The 16,922-nt window shown below is 46.3% G+C and overlaps 1 protein-coding gene across 1 annotated transcript in view; it reads left to right on the forward strand.

Moving 5' to 3' along the window:
• The window catches only part of LOC135908369 (bcl-2-related ovarian killer protein-like), a 182,488-nt gene that overhangs the window by 98,983 nt on the left and 66,583 nt on the right, over positions 1–16,922 (forward strand). The window lies entirely within an intron of this gene.

Raw genomic sequence — 16,922 nt, forward strand, 5'->3', positions numbered from 1 at the left:
AAAGACGCAGGAATGACATCGAACGATTTGTAGCATTTCATTAACCGCTTCGCTAAGGCTTCGCCTCATATAGATTCCAACATGTGCGTCGGACCTGCCCTTCGTTCTTTTGGTGTCAGAACGGTGGCTTGTCACGCCGCCTTTTTAAACGAGGACATTCGCACTATCGCCCCGCTGTATGTAATTCGCTGTGAGTCACCATCGAGGTGAAATCAAAGTGATTCTTGCGATGCACGTGCAAACTCTGACTGTAAGTTAAAAGCAGTTTTGAAGGAAAGAGAGGAAAGCTACCCGGCCGACATTGTTGAATTTGCAAGGATTGTTCAAGAGAGGAGATAAAAAGATGAAAACACTGCTCGTTCTATCCGTCACAGCCATCATGAGTTTAGTGTGCGGTGAATGCAATGTTCATTTCATTCATCGCTGGAGACAACCCGGTACTTCACGAGTTTTGTCATTGCACATCAGGGTACAAGCAGGTATAAGACGAGCTGTCATTTTTTTTTTCGTTTACTCCTTTAACTTTTGTTACAAATACAAACTGAGCACGTTTCGCGCTTTATTGGCGATTGCTCCCGTCTACATCGCAAATAAATAAAGGCAAGCTTGCCCTAGGCAGCTGTAACACACATAGAAATATATAACGGGTGCTGCTTTAGGTAAGCGTGGACAGCTGGGCCCGTTGCTTGTGAATAGCATTATGGAACATAATGAGCCGGAACGATGTTTCATAAGGCTGTTTCAGGGACATATATAGACGGAGGTTTTGTGAAAGGCAAACTTGGCATTAGCCCGAAAGCACGAAACAACAAGTCGATGGCAAGATTCCATTTCATTGGAAACATGGCCCTCGCCCATGTTATAGGCTCCTCGCTAACTCAGTTGTTGGAGAGACTGATACGAAAAGGCAGCAGGTGCTGGCTTCGGTAAGGACGAATCTACCTTCGGCCTCGATGCTTTCCTTCTAAAGAAAATGCAAATGGGATCCCTTTGTAGCGTCATGCTAAATTCAAAATCCAATGTATGACTGATTTCTCTTTCATGAAACTCGTTTCTCATCTTGCGAACTTCCGCAGAACTCATGAGGATCAGACAAGAATACTGGTGAGTAAACAAAGACGTCTATCACTAGGCAATCACAATGCTGAGACTCTTAGCTGTCATATGTCATTTATTGAAGGGACGCTGCGCGCATTCGCTTGATCTGCTTACATCCTTCTACAGCGAAGCTGTTTATGGATAGGGTTCCGTGGATTTTTCGTGCCAGTCAACAAACCTGCGTGTGCAAAAACTCAGCTCCCGAATTTGACGCGAAATTGCTTCATTCTATGTAGAAAGCTTATACGTCTCATCACTTGGATACGCATCTTCAGCAGTCAGCAGATTAGTTATCAATAAGCACCATTTTCAAGATCAGGAGAGCCTCATGTACACACACACACACACACACACACACACACACACACACACACACACACACACACACTTTTATATATATATATATATATATATATATATATATATATATATATATATATATATATATATATATATTGCTTCCTTAAGAGGGTTAGCCATTCACTGTCTTATATGAAGGACACATTTCTCATAGTGTAGGCATAGAAATGCTTACACATTTAATAACAGAAGTGATACGATAATGTGCGTGCACACCTAACGTCAGGACAATAAATGCGTTCGTACCTTCGTTCAAAATTCTGTGTCGCCTCTGTGCCGCGTGCTAAACAGCTTCGCTAGTCACCCAGCTTCAGAGTGGCATGACTCGTGATTTTTTTTTCTATACATATAGACTGCGCGTAGCTATGAGAGACGGAACCAGTTGTACAAAGCAGTAATCATGAGCTGGATGCGTTTTTCAGAAAGCTATATGTTTCCTAATCTTTCCGCACTGGCGCCACGCGTGAATGTTCAAGAGAATCGGTCGTCGCACCTGCTGCCAGCGGGCGCAGTTCCGAGAAAGCGACGATGCTGCGCTCTCAACCTGCAAACGCCGGCGAGGCACGTGGGCATCACGCGGCCCCGTCGTGCTTGAACGAAGGCCCCCTTACTTTTAATTGGGTGCGCGGTTCTCAGTGGGGTGGGTTTCGGCGAGCTGAATGCGTGCTCTCTGCTTCATTCGCTTATGCCGAAAAGTACTTATGCCGAAAACACTTATGCCGAAAAGTACGAAAGACGGAAAGTGCATTCGTCGAAGGTAAACCACAAGAGCAAGCCTACCCCCGGGAATTTAGCGATATTTTTTTTAAAATAACGACATTTCTTGGAACGTGACCACGCGCGCAACCTCTGTCTTTGGGAATGCGTGGCTATCAGGTCATCAATTTGTTATTGCTTTCTTCTTTTTTTTTAAATCTTGCACTTATCTTAAGTCCATAGGTCTGCTTCGTTCGCTGCAGTATAACACGCGCTTTGCTACCAAGTCCGCCTCAAGGTTCTGTCGCACATGTTACCAGGCGAAGCGAGTTATCGCTAGCTTTACACGTTGCGTTGATTCGCGTCACGGCGAGTTACTCCTTGACCATTCTTCATGGTCTTCCAGCATCCACTGAAAGAGGGCTCTACTCGCTAGTGGCAAGAAGCCTACGGATATGCGTAGTGGTACAGCGGTGTACTTGGAGTTACCTGGTACACGCACAAGCTCGACAACCATCTTTGACAGTACTATGAGCGGGAGAAAGCTCCAGACATCTGTGTAGAATCTTTGTGCAGCGTATAAGCGTTGCCAGCAATAATCCTGATCTACAGTACTGGATGTTGTAGGCGTATTCTGGATGCATACGGCGTGCACGTGAAAGAAGACATGACGCTTCTAGGGGCTGTGAAACTTGTGTTTGGGAATTAGTACACAAGAAATGGTGTAACAGTACAGGCACATGCAGATGGATTACGTACTGAAGGTTATTCAGCTTCTGCGTTTGCCACAACGGAGCTTGGTGAAAGGCATTTGCGAAAACTGTCCCATCGATCTTCTCCACCGACGTTACACGCTATATTTTAAGCGGTGAAGTTTATACGAGAAAGAACAGAAGCAAGTCATTGGGTAATTTTGCCGACGGCAAATTGACATTTCAGATCATCAGGAATATACGAGCAGCTTTCATAAATTCAGAAATAGTTCACTGCATTGCGAAAACCGTAGAAGAAGTATCAACGCAGGATCATAATATTGTACTTCAATGGTATGCCCAGCCACATAGGATTAAAGGGTAATGAAAGGACCGACAGACTCGCCAAAGAGGTTCCAAACGAAGGAAATAATTCTGCGATCCCTCTGTCTAAACTGGATATCCGGAATGTTATAAAACAAGTGTTACCCACTCTTCTGCGGAGAAGTGGCTTGGCAGTGGTAGAGCGAAAAGGCCACTGTTGCATCAAATTCGGCCTAAAATAAATTCAACACTGCAGCAGATCTCCCGCGACACATAGATGAAATTATACACAGGATTCAACTGAAAGCAGCATATACAAATAGCTTTCTGTTCATAATACGCCGTTCTAATTCTCAATGAGTGCAGCAGTGGCCATGAAATTAAGAACGTTTGCCCCATTTTTTTTTTATGCGAAGCATATTACGAGAGCTCAACCCAGCTCCTCAGGCGCGGCGGTGTCGCCATGAAACCACGTGACACCGTGACGTCACGACAGAGGAGAAGTGGCTTTGGCTCAACTCTTGCAAGACGGGCTGGGTGGGAATCGAACCAGGGTCTCCGGAGTGTGGGACGGAGATGCTACCACTGAGCCACGAGTGCGATGCTTCGAAGCGGTACAAAAGCGCCTCTAGTGAATGCGGTGTTGCCTTAGAAACGAGCTGTTTCTAAGGCGTGCGTCTCTTGCTCAGGCGCACATTTCGTTGCCGCGCCGAACGCTGCTTTGCTCGACGCTCACCGCGTCCAATGCGGGGCGCGTAGTCGCTGCCCTGTAGCCCACTGTCTTACACCCCTTGGCGGGTCGACGGGAACGCTGTCGCGTTCCACTCTTGAAGGCGAAGCAGTAATGCATGAGTTGTTTCTTCGTCTAGCCGAACCAAATATAGCCAAGCAACAGCAGTTCACCAGGCTAAACAGTGGTTCAACAACTAAAATAAAGGCTAGTATGCTTCGCATCCTGGGCTTAACCTTACCTAAGCCACAGCCATTTTTTATGTTCAAAACGCGATGGGAAAAATACGACGCGTTAGCAATAAAACTAGGAAGTGCGGAGAAGCGCTCCTTTACAATGCAAAAATTACTTGGGCCATGACCACCAAGTCGTCTACAGGAAAAGGTATATTTTAAAAATCATTTTCTGTGGACAGAGAGTTGAAAAAGCACTTACAATAAGTAGTGCTGTTCAGATGTACGCGTGCTTATGATATGCTTATGCTTTTTTCTTAAGACCCACCGTGGCTGCTTAGTGGCTGTGGGGCTGGGCTGCTAAGCACGAAGTCGCGGGATCGAATCCCGACCACGGCGGCCGCATTTCGATCGGGGCAAAATGCAAAAAAAAAAACACCCGTGTACTTAGATATAGGTGCACGTTAAAGAACTGCAGGTGGTCCAAATTTCCGGAGTTCCTCCACTACGGCGTGCCTCATAATCAGATTGTGGTTTTGGCATGTAAAACCCCATGATACAATTTTTAATGCTTTTTTAAGGTGGACAGAACTGGTACTGAAGCGTGTGTTTGGAGCTACCGTTCATTTATTTATTGCGTGAACGACCCTTCTACTTCATGATCTATAAGGACTTCAAAGTGTATATATTATTCGGGCAGCCGCAGGGACAGACATCGGTGGGCACTGCCTTGCGACGTTGTTATCCTTGTTTGTTTCATTCACTTTTTTTTATTTATATTATAATTATCATTTGTTCCTTCATTTCTTTCTGAGTAGCATAAACCAAAGGAGTAGCCGAGGTCCTCTTCAGCTCAATCTCTCCATAGCAGTCCATGTGTAACAGAACATAGCTTAAACAGGGAAGCATGCTTTGGTGATTAGGGTACGTTGGCTGTCGGAAATAATGCTCTGCAAACAGAAATGTTGCTCTATAAGTACGGATTCGTTACTTCTGTACCTATCCGGTATTTCACACAAAGCAGTACGGCCGAAAGTAGAGAATTAAGATTGACTTCTGTTACAAACGAATAAACAAAACGGCATTTCAGTTATTTGAGTATTTGTACAGTATTACATTTAAGAGCAGCAAAAAAAGAAACGTCCCCTGTTTCATGTTGCGTAGCCAGCAGCGCATTTATATACTTCAATACAGCAGTCTGCTGCAATATCCTCTCGTCTACACTAAGAACAAGTTTCATTTAGATAAATTGATTTCTGGATAAGGCACACGCGCCCTCTTAGCGCGAATAAAAGGAAAACCTATAAAAGTAAGCCGAAAAAAAGGAATAGGGCACGCACTTATTCTTACGAGCAAATGAGAACAAAAGCGCGCAATGTGACGCCGCAATCTACAGTGAACTCTCGGGGAAGGGTATTCTCGGGAGTAGGGAAAAAAAAAAGAAAAGACGATTCGCTCCGCAGATTACAGGCGTTCGCGTGAACAATGCCGGTCTCACACAATGAAGCGCAGGGAAAAAAACAAACCAGACCTTGAACGGACGTTCGTGGCAAAGCCGGGCAGTGGCCAGGCAGCTAGCTAGCGGGCCTGGACTGTCGAGAGACCGACTTCCCGGAAACTTGGCCCTCTGCCCTGCGACAGCGAAAGTACAGAACTAGCGTTGTTCCCTCTCTTCTTTCCGTCTTCTTATTTTCTTATTTTTTTTCGGAGCTCGTGCCGTTCCGTCACAACGCGTGAGTTTTGTTTCACCGCAATGCTTTGGTTCTGGTGTATATGGGAAGTGTACAATACAAGGAAAACGGTACGGACGACTTAATTTAGTCTTAGCGCTTGGTTTTGTGTACACTGTTTGCTACTTTTCATTGGAGCACAATACTGTATATGGAACGGCCCGTATGAACTTGCAGAAGCAGAGAAGCATTTCCCCGCTTCAAGGAGAAAGAGACAGATAGGAGAAGACAAGGATGTTCAGCAGAAATACGTCTTGTTTGCTACCCTACGCAGGGGAACGGGAAAAAGGGAATAAAAAATTGAGAGAGAGAGAGAGAGGGGGGGGCATGACGCGGCCTGTGCGCGCACGCTCGCGGAGGGCACTATTATAAGTCAAAGGCGTTTACACAGGCCAGTCGCCCTCAAGAGACAAAAGTGCCTTCACATACTTTTTGGCCGAAGAGTAGCCGAAATGCATGGAACTACACTTCGAGTAGTGCCTGCACTTACAACGGCCGGTCGTCCAGTCGTCGCAATGCGATATATTGTGCTTGTCTTTGTGACAAAAATCGACGACAGCAGCGCAGTAAACGTTCGATGTTGTATTCGTTGCCGTGAACGTCGCACGCAGCACTGTCGTTAATTCTAATCAATATCGTGTCGGCCTGCGTGAAGGCCACTCCCAACCACAACCGGTACAGAATCGATGACTCACGTCGATGAAGCCAGGGTGGAAGTTGGAGTTGGAGCGCAGGGTTCAGTTGTCTAGCCTGGTGCACCTTATAATTGACGAAGCTGCCTTGCAGTGTTTGTTTCGGATAGATGAGTGGGACCGTTGCGTTGTTATTGAGGGGACGCTCGGGCTGCTTTGTCTGCATGATGATTTCCACTGATCTTGGAATGGCCAGACAACCATCGCAAAATAATTTCGTGGCCTCTTTGTTTCACGTCGTGACGAAGTCTGACGATTTCGAACCTACTGCATGTCATGTAAAGCCGGTTTTGAGCAGGAAAAGACAGCCTATTTACCAGCCCTCTCTCTGTCAGTATATTGAAGCGCACTGCGCAAAGCCGCAAGTTCTACAGCCGTAGACGTCGTGACGTGTGAAGCCTTGAATCGTTGTGTTACTCCTCGCGTCGGTATGAACACAGCGCCGCCATAACCGGTCGATGTGGTCGATCCATCAGTATATAGGCGTGTACGCGTGGTTTCTGTAATTCTCGTACAACAGGTGTACTCTGAATTGTTTTAGTGCAGACGGTGGTAGATCTGACTTTTTTTTTTGAAGCCCTGGACTCGTGAGGCGTACTTTAGGGTGGCACAAACACCACGGAGGAAGCACCGGCCTGGCCGCAGGTGTGTACTCCTGTGTAAGCGAGTCACGATATGCACAGGCGGATTGCACTATATGTTGTGCGCGGCTTTTTTGTACGGTGAGGCTGGCGAGCTGATGGGAATGCGTGAGATAAGAAGGAAAGGCAGGGAAGTTAAGCAATAACAAAGGTTTCAGTAAGATGGAAAGCTGGGCGAATTGGAATTGATGAATCCTTTGAACCAGCGCAGAAACGACGGCGACACAAACACACACAAAAAGAAAGACGCAGGACGAGCGCTGTCTAACAACTGAAGTTTATTAAGTAAAGAGGAAGACACCACCTGCGTATGCATGCCATTGAGTAATACGGAATAGATCACCAATCATTTGCACCCCACAAGATAACAAAGAGATAGACGGTTCCGATACACGATCAGCATGCCTCTTTTGTATGCGAAAGCCTTCTGCAATTTCACGAACTGTTTTGTCTTCGTGCTTGATGGTTACCTTGGTTCGATCGAAGAAAGGCCTACAACCACATGCTTTACATTGTGCTGAAATATGGGAGGCTGGCGTTGCCTCTAAAGTAGCAATGTGCTGACGCATACGCTCTTTCACGCAGTGGCGAGACTGCGCAATGTAAACTTTTCCGCAAGACAGTGGGATCTCGTGGACGACGCCAGCGCCGCAAGAGGCAATAGAGTTTCGAAGCTTTACAGAGCAACTAGTATCAGTTATCCTGAGTGCTTTCCCCTCATTTGCGGCGCGAGCCTTTCCAACATTTTGGCCGGCAGAAAAAAAAATAACATCCACGTTAAAAGCTTAGTCAATATTTTTTGAAGCGATGAGATATTCGGTTCAAAGAACAAATGTTGTCGCATTATTTTGTAAGGTAACCTACTCATGACTTGATTCCTGGTACTGTACCGGGTGAGTTTTTCGAAAGAAATTTCTTCGCAAATTGAAAACCACATATGCATGGTGAATGTTTCTGCTATGTTTGAAGTACGTTACCGTACAGCGATCAAGGTAAAATACCCTTCCGCTACATTTCGCTTTATTCTACAGCGAGAAATTCTTCATATACATTGCTAAAATATTAAGTAATTGAAAAGAGGGAGAGTTGAGATCGTCATCTCGATACGAATGTCGCAGTACCAAGTTCAGTCGACATCTTTGCTTCAAATGCATAAAAATTTCGTGTTCTAATCTGTTTGCTCCTGTGTTTTATTGAAAAAAAAGAAGGAGCATGTTCAAATCAAGTCGTCCCCACACCTTACTCTGCATGCCACTCGTCCAGAGAGAACAATTCTCAGCTACTACGCTGCTATACGTGCTCTCCAAGACAAGTGGTGTGCAGGCAACGGCCTAAAGAAAGAGTAGAAGGCCAGGCATGCATGCGATGCGCGAAGCGAAGAATACAGCGAGCAATGGATCGATGCCCGGGTGTCCGCCTTACGTGAGGCCGGGAGATCCGTATCCCCCGGGGCGGCGATAACAGGATTACTCGGAGAGCAAAGCCGGCAGAGATCGTGTCTGGTATCATCGCCAAGCAAGCAAGAAAGAAACCGAAGAAACTGCGCAGAAAGAGAATCAGATCTATGCCCGCGCCATAGTTGGCTCGTTCCTTAGTCTGACCTTCCTGTAGCAGCTTGAGCCACTACTGAGAAGCCTCATAGTTGCGCCGTGGGGTCAGGAACGACGGGATCCAAGAATGCATACGCTATAGCTTCGGCCGAATGAGAAAGGCAATACACAATGCGCCGCGTCTGGCGTGCATCTGTGCATGGTTCTCAGTTCTCGCGCCGGGGCACATGTGGTGCTCGTAATGTGCGAGCACCGTAGTCAGCCAGCCGAGAAACCATTCTCTCTCGCCGCGCTGAAGCGGCAATGCATTGTTGCCGAGCGTAGAGTGTTTCCGTCTCGAGAGCAACGCGTCTGGTTCCCGAGTCATTCCGGTTCTTTCTGCTGTCTATCCTAGCCGGTCTCTTAATTGAATCAAGCTTAATGACATGGTGCCGGCGCTCCGCCTTAACCTTTACTTACAGGCTGCATTCCGTGAGTCCATTAAGAACAACTGCTGGACGGACGCGAATGCATTGTTGTTAGTTTCACTTAGCTCGATGCACACACTTCGTCGGTTACTAATGGGGCACTTATATAATTAGCAGTTTCAGTCTACTAGTAAGGCGAAGGGCCCAACGAGAGCTTTAACTCGTGAGACCGGCTTTTTACTGACCCGTTCTAACCCCGATGCTATGTCCCCGGCCACGACTTCCCCCTTACGTGCCGTAACCCCCATATCCAATAATCCAACATAACTTATGAGAATGTACGGGCATTTATAGTATATGAACGTATACGAAGCTCCATATCCGTGCTATAGTATATCCAAGGTCCATGTTCATGCCTAATTAATTGAATGTGAGGGTTATAGGGCCGTTTGGCTGTTTCGATAGGGCGGCGGACAATGCATTATATTACAAACTGCTCTATTGCACAGTTGTCCTTCGTGAATACCGGACATTCGTACCTTGTAAACGAAGATGCCTTCTGTCGAGAAGAGGAAGAGGAAAGTACGAATCCAACTCAACCAGTTTTTTGAACGACAAATAGTTTCAAGAAATGTGCAAGCGCTGTGGAATCGCTGGCACGTGCCAATATCACAGGACGAACTTTCGAAGTTCGTACGTTATCAGGGATCGTGCGTGCGTGGGGCCTTGCCTATAATTTCTTGGACTATGGTTATTACCAAGACAATTAACGCCACCCAGTTACAGACAGCTTTTAGCATATAAATGACCTCAATAGCTCGGGCCTGGATTGAATGAGATTATCTGCAACTTACACAAGTCCGCACAGTTATGGTGAAGCGTTATGTGTTGATACCTCTTCGGACATGAGGCACGTCAGAAGCGACGTTCCATCCCGAGTGAAGTCCATCTGAATGGCCCCGCACTTTGTCAGAATAGTTCATTGCGGTTGAGTGCCTGTTCTGCGCTCGCGCAGAACCGGCCCGGCAGCTCCGGCACGAGCCCTGCGCTAACTATCCCGAACTAGCCCGCTAACTAGCCTCCACTCGTTGGAGATGATGGCGACGTGCAGACAATGCCACGTTGCGTTAGTCCAACGAGAAGCACTGTACACCACCTCCCGAACTACTTCAGCAAGTGAAGGCAAATCGAATGCACCTAGAGATCGCCCGCCTCGGCTTTCGAGTTCTTCTTTTCTTAGCTAACTTCCGCAGCACCACAATGCCTTAAGCACACTTGCGATGTCGTATTTGCTTATTTACGTCTTATCTTATATTGTAGAAATTTAAATGGTTTTTTCCGTGCTTCTACTTTATCCTCTATGATGTGCTTTCCTTCTCACACGGTCCTTTAACCTTCTGCTCTCATCCCCCACTGCTAACCGTTGTTGAAGAGTCAGCAGAATAAGCTAGGCGGTTGCAGTGCCGTTGGTAGTAATTTCCTTCATTTTCCACGAGTGAAAATAAGAGCAACGACTTTTTAGTGCTGTTCCTTACTACACTTATTTTCCCTATATTGACAAACATGATTTGAAAGGCAGTAACTTGTTCTCATACCAGCTTGATCTTGAAGGCATTGTTTTTTTCGGAGGCAACAATAACAATTGTCTGAAGATGTGAAAACAATAACCAAAGCAGATAAACAGTGCCCGCACCACTGATATGCAGCACTTTATTTTTCGTCGAACAAATACATCTACCTACTTTGATTACTGTGCTAAACGATTGCTGAAACATCAAGCTTGTTCTATAAACGTTTTATTCGCATGTTTAGGCAAGCGTTATGCTTTACACTCCTCAGCGGGTTTGAAATTTTCATCATGAAAGTGAACAAAGAGCACTTGCACGCACGATAACGAAAGTCACTGCAAGAGCTTTACTAAAAGATGTTGTCGTGAACGCCGTGTCCCGACCACGCTATAACGATCGCTCCAAGTCCGAATACAAACATGCAAATATTTTTTTCAATCGCCGCGGACACAGCCCTTTAAAATCGAGGCTCAGTACACACACAAGCCATGAAAGGCTGCAAGAGCGATCTTTACTATATATACTAAAAAGTTTCGTGACGTATACCGTCTGAACGTGAGCCAAGTTTCAAAACAACCCGTTTGCATACGCATTTCTTTCATTTTTCTTTTTTTGGCATGGTGCGGTTATGCCGTCGTGAAAGCGAGGTTAAGCATGTACACACGTAATCCTTCTTTAACGCTCGCCGCTCGCGAGCCTTGTCAAAACTCGAGACCCAGAAACGCAAAACGTCTCTCGGGCTCTCGGATATCATCAGGCGCCCCGGATGACGCAGGGTGCTGCCAAAGACCTTCAGGCTTGGAGACACAAAGGAAAGGCTTTGTGGCCGTCGTTAACCGGCCGGGAAAGACGGGTCTGTTCGAGAGATTCTCCGTGACGTGGTTGCATGCATATTCAATTATACAGAGCGCACTACGAGAAGCGCGCAAACGACGCTGGCGTATTGCGACACGCCGGAGCAGCAGCAGCGGCAGCAGAAAGCGAACTTGGCTTGACTCGGAGCGGCTCGGGGTGCGTCCGGTTGTGGCCGTGCGCAGGGGGCTCTGTTGTTTGAGGCCGGAAGAAGCGCCGTCCAATGACAGGGCGGAAACGCGGGATCAAGGAGTCTTCTTTAAAGCACGTCTGCGTCTACGCACTGTTTGGGTAAGCGGATTGGCAACCGTGGCGAGGAGGACGGGGTGAGGAATCAAAGGGGGATATATATGATGATCCACGTTGTAAACAGACGGCACTGCGTAGGTACGCGTGGGTCTGTCTGGGGTGCACTGTGCTTGAGCAGAAGACCGAAATTACACAGCTTTTTTTTTCTTTCTGAGGAACAGTCTATCGTTGACGGCTCTTCAAAAAAAAAAAAAAACTTTTTACAATTTATAGTAGGTTCACATGAGAACATCAATTGATCGAGTATCTGCAGTTTTTTGACTGTCAGTGCGCATACTGCTAATGTAACAAATTCTTAAGGGTACACATTGCATACGAATACTCCGTTGACTTCTAGACCTGTCGCTTTGCACCTTTATTAATTCTGTACACGTAATGTACGGGCGAAAAGGCAAGACAATCTACGAGAAAGAGCATACCGTATGTTGGGTCTAAAAGAATCTATGGGCGGTCGAAATGTACTGTTGTGTAAGGATGGAGCTTTTGGTTTGGTTTTTTCAAATAAGTTCGCAAGGTGTTGACGTAAATAATCAGCTGCTTCGCAATATTAATTAACATCAAAATGCATGTGTGTATGTGCCTTAGATAACATACGTAGGGCGTATCACCTTGCCGTTCACAGCGTTCTGTTGTGACTATCAAAAATATGAAGCAGGCCTGTAGGTGTCTCGTATAGACATTTCTGTTTGTCTCATTCTCCCAGAGCGAGCACAGAACCGATTAATACACGACAACTGACACCGACGCCAGTACAGAAAAGAAAATAACACAGGCGAGAGAAACTGAGAAAACACCGGCGATGAAGGAAGAGCCACGTGCGCGGGCAGGATAAAAATAGCTCCCCTCAGGTGCGTGACCCTCAACGAAAGCAAATCTGACACGCGAACGGCCACCGCGCTACGCGTGCGTGATGCATCGCTGGGCCTCCAGACCTCGCGTTTACGTCCGTGCGGGAAGTTCGACTGGCTTTTCCTTCAGTTGCGTTCTCTTCGTCGCCGACAAACAGATGGGGGAGAGCGCGACTGTCGCTTTGGTACGGCCAGAGGTACGCTAGTAGACCACGCATTTGTGGCCGCGTGGCGAAGCTGAACATTTACCTATTCGCGCTTTGTCGAACAGACAAACACGCATGATCAGAGAGAGAGACAGAGAGAGAGAGAGAGAGAGAGAGACGCATAAAGGCACGACGCAGAAGAAAACACATGCACGTGCACTTATGCGATGCGGACATAGAATTACGCATGCAAATGCACCCACAGATACACATACAAGACGCGTACATTAAAAAAACAAGTATACATATGCGCACATACAAACGTACAAATACAAACGCGACACACGCGCCTTCACGACAACGCTGCCTATCGGCCGCCTTGGCAGGAGACCAACGGCGAAGGCGACGGCGCCACGCGTCGCGCACCTCTCCGCCCGGTCACTGCCAAGGAGCGACGACGGACCAGTTGTCGCGCTTCCTGGCTAAGTGGCGCTGCCAGTCGCGTGACTCGCGCGTCGAAGCCGTACGCCCCGACTGCGCGGCTCGGCGCCACACATGGAGCTTCGCGACACGCGTCGCCGCGACAGGCTTGCGCAACCCGCACGCCTTCGAAGACGGCACATCGTGAACGACCAGCCGTAGGCGCGATCGGTATCGCATGCGACCGCTGAAACGCCACGTGCACCATGTCATACCCGACGTGTGATGCTGGGACTTGTACTTGGCACTGCGTCTGAGAAACCGCTCAGTGGGAACCGGCGTTCTTGCTTCTGCTGTTAAGAGCAGCTTTATACAGCATTTCAGACAGTGCAAGGCGTGCAGAACTCTATGGCAAAGAGGGAGAAACTCGGGAGATCGAGACGTGTTAGCTTGCTAGTTAAGCTATAGTTGAGACGAATAGGCACCCGTTAAACGACACTTGGCGGGTGCATTGGTCTCTTGAATCGCTCTGAATGTTAATTAGCTAGATGAAAAGCGGTGACAACGGGAGAGAGAGCAAAGCATGACAGGAAGAAAGGAAAGATGGACAGGGAGGTAGAAGAGGCACACGTTCTGTTTATTTATTTTACGCAGGGGGAACCAGGTTTAAAGTTGAAGTTTATTCAAGTGTTGTTGCTTTTTTGCACAAGATGTGTATAATAGAGTAGAAGGTTCCGCACCCCCCTCACCCTAAAAAAAGAAAAGATCAGGAAAATGTCAGGGAAACTACCTTTCGAAGCAAGTATAAAATCAAGAACGCAAGGTTGGCAAAAGAGGTTTAGAGCAGCGGAATATGCCCACACACTAGAAATAAGCAAAACATGAGATAGTACAATGTTGTTGGACAGTAAGGAACAAAACTAATTTATATCGTGAATTAGGCTTTCAGGGACATTGACAAGAACAATAACCAAGTAACATAAAATTGATGTAAACTAACCAGGATATAAGTAAATGAACAAAGGAGAAATACTGCCGGCTTAGCCCACGTGGAAGCAGTACACATCGAGACCATCACCGGTCTGTTGTTCAGTGTAGGAACCGCAGTGGTGCAGGTGTCGCCTTCGCAGCATGCGAATCACGTGACCTGCCGAGAGGCATCCTCCGTCACCGAGAACAATCTTGAATTCAGGTGATCTCTTTTGCCCTCTCCATTTCAAGCACTTCTGTTTCTTTCTTTCTTTTTTTTTTCTGAGAGCATCAGTGCTGGCAGTGCCATCTTGAGATATTTTATTAAACCTTAATGCATTAGAAAAGTTTTCGCCTTTGTGATTGTTTGCGCGAAAAAAGAAAAAAAAATCCCTATGGACGCAATGCTTGTTGATGCCATTGAGGAAAAGTGGCAGCCAACGCATTTCTGTGCTGTAATTAACGTCAGCGTCACAAGATAGCGCCACGACTGCTGCTGCGTTAACCCAGAGGACGTCGGTTTTACGGTGTTCTGGTATTCCATAAACTGAAACACCATTTACGGACCGGATAAAACGCTGCATTTTGAAAGATAAAACGCGTGCAGCTTTTGGGAGCGTAATGTCTTCAGTTAATCATAAGAACTATAAAGGCGCCCAATACAGGGCTAAAAAAAAGCGAGTATTAGCGCAATGAGTTGTACACTTCCAGGTGCTTTAATCGCAGCAAATATAGTAGTTTACTAGCCGAGAAAACAAACGTCGAATTCGCTTTTCTCGAACCTCGCCCAGATACTCCGCCATCATCAGGGTGTTGTCACGTGTTTCGCCTTACTTTCACGTATTTATTTGCACTTGCCCTTGGTTTTCCTGCACCGCAAGAACAGCAAAGGGTAGAGAACGAAATGCGCTCGTCGTACATCACTAGGCTCCTTACCCCTATACAAGTGGAGGTCGGAGGAAGGTCAGCTCAGTGCCGGTCGATCGGAAAGAATAACAGGTTCGGCAAGATTAGATACAGACAAAAGGAAAAAAAGAGAAAGGAATAAAAAGACCCAAGGCCACTAATTAGATTTTGGAATCAGCGCTACAACTATGTTGACCAACTATGTTGTAAGCAAACAGTTGCACACGGATATTTTCGTTGCTTTCCGCTGGGCGGCTAGGAACACTGACAGGTGCTCTAAAAGTGCTCTCGCGAGAGCTCTCGCCTGTGTAGGTAGTGCTACTGAAAGTGTCTTGGGTTATTTCGAGAGCGTATATATGAGGTGTCTTTCTTTAGCTGCACCAAATTTGTAACACTTACCTTTGCAAATAGCACAATTCTAACCCTTTATTTAAACTACTCGATGAGGCGGCGATTGCTTCTAGGGTAAATCAATATAGTTATTTGAAAAATTAACATAGTTGCGGTTAATGAACTTGTGAAAATTAAGTTACGGCACATATTTCAGTTTACGAACTCTAGCTATTCACTTTGCAAGGCATCTCGACTTGTAACGAATTCTGAGGATGGCGCTGGTTTCGAGATAAGACGCGTCACAGTTGCGGTAAGAATGGACTGTTGTTTCATGTACTTAATAAAACAAAAAGGCTTTTTTTTATGCATTGCAGCACAAAGCTAACTGGCTCGCCAATGCGTTTCTTCGGACACATTGGAAATTATTATCTCAAAACTGGTGCCGCCCTGAGGATTCGTTACAAGTAGATGTGCCTTGCGAACTCGCCGGCTATACAATTCGTAGATTGAAAAATGTGCGTAAAGTAACTAACAGGAAAGTTAATTAGTGTAATTATGATAATAATTCATTTAAGCAATTTGATTTATAGTAGAAGCAATGACCGCCTCATCGAGCGATTTGCATCAAGGATTAGAGTTGTGCTAACTCCTACGGGCGATTTCTGAAAATTTAGCGCAGTTAATGAAATAACGCCATCATTCGAAGGCTACATAGCACAGTTATGAGACAGGCAACGTATCTTAACGCGGAGCTTCCTCAGATGCAGTTTCTTCTTGGCAAAGCCTCTCTGTGTTGTTATTTCCATTCCTGTCGTAGCTTCTAGTGCGCTGATTCGTTCTTTTCATCAGTTATTACGACAGTGTAACCATAGGCTTCATATATATTTCTTCTTCTGGATGATTCGTTTTCTTCAGTGTTTCAAAGAAACAGGATGTAGGGCCATGGAAGCTTTTTCTAATTGAAGGTATGAACGTCGCTGGTTTTCTCTCGCTCATTGAAACGCACTTTCAATGAGTGATAACGGGTTAGCGTTTTATAGTGTCTCGAGAAATCACCAGCGTTTAATTCACCAGATAGCAGTGTGGGGAGCACGATGCCGGTAAAAGACGTGTAATCCTCATATCACTGCCCTAACAACAAAGTAAGTCGGTCGGTCCGTCCGTCCGTCCGTCCGTCCGCCCGTTTTAGTAAAATAACACACTCCGCTCGCGTTTATTTTAAATGGTACGGGCTTGCTCATTGTAAAAAAAGTACGAAACTGTCAGAGAGAGGCCTTCATGCCGCACAGATTTTCTCTAAACTACAGAACAGTACCTACAGTAGGTGCACTGGCAAGCTGCTTAAAACAAACAAATAAATAAATGTACGCCTTGCAGAGCTTAAGACGAGCGCACGTATACGTATACCACTCTACCACGTCCCAGTCCAACACTTGATGTCAAATGCAGCACCAATACAACGCTTCGATTCACGCATT

The sequence above is a fragment of the Dermacentor albipictus genome, chromosome 1 (genome assembly GCF_038994185.2).
Source record: "Dermacentor albipictus isolate Rhodes 1998 colony chromosome 1, USDA_Dalb.pri_finalv2, whole genome shotgun sequence".
Classification (NCBI taxonomy): domain Eukaryota; kingdom Metazoa; phylum Arthropoda; class Arachnida; order Ixodida; family Ixodidae; genus Dermacentor; species Dermacentor albipictus.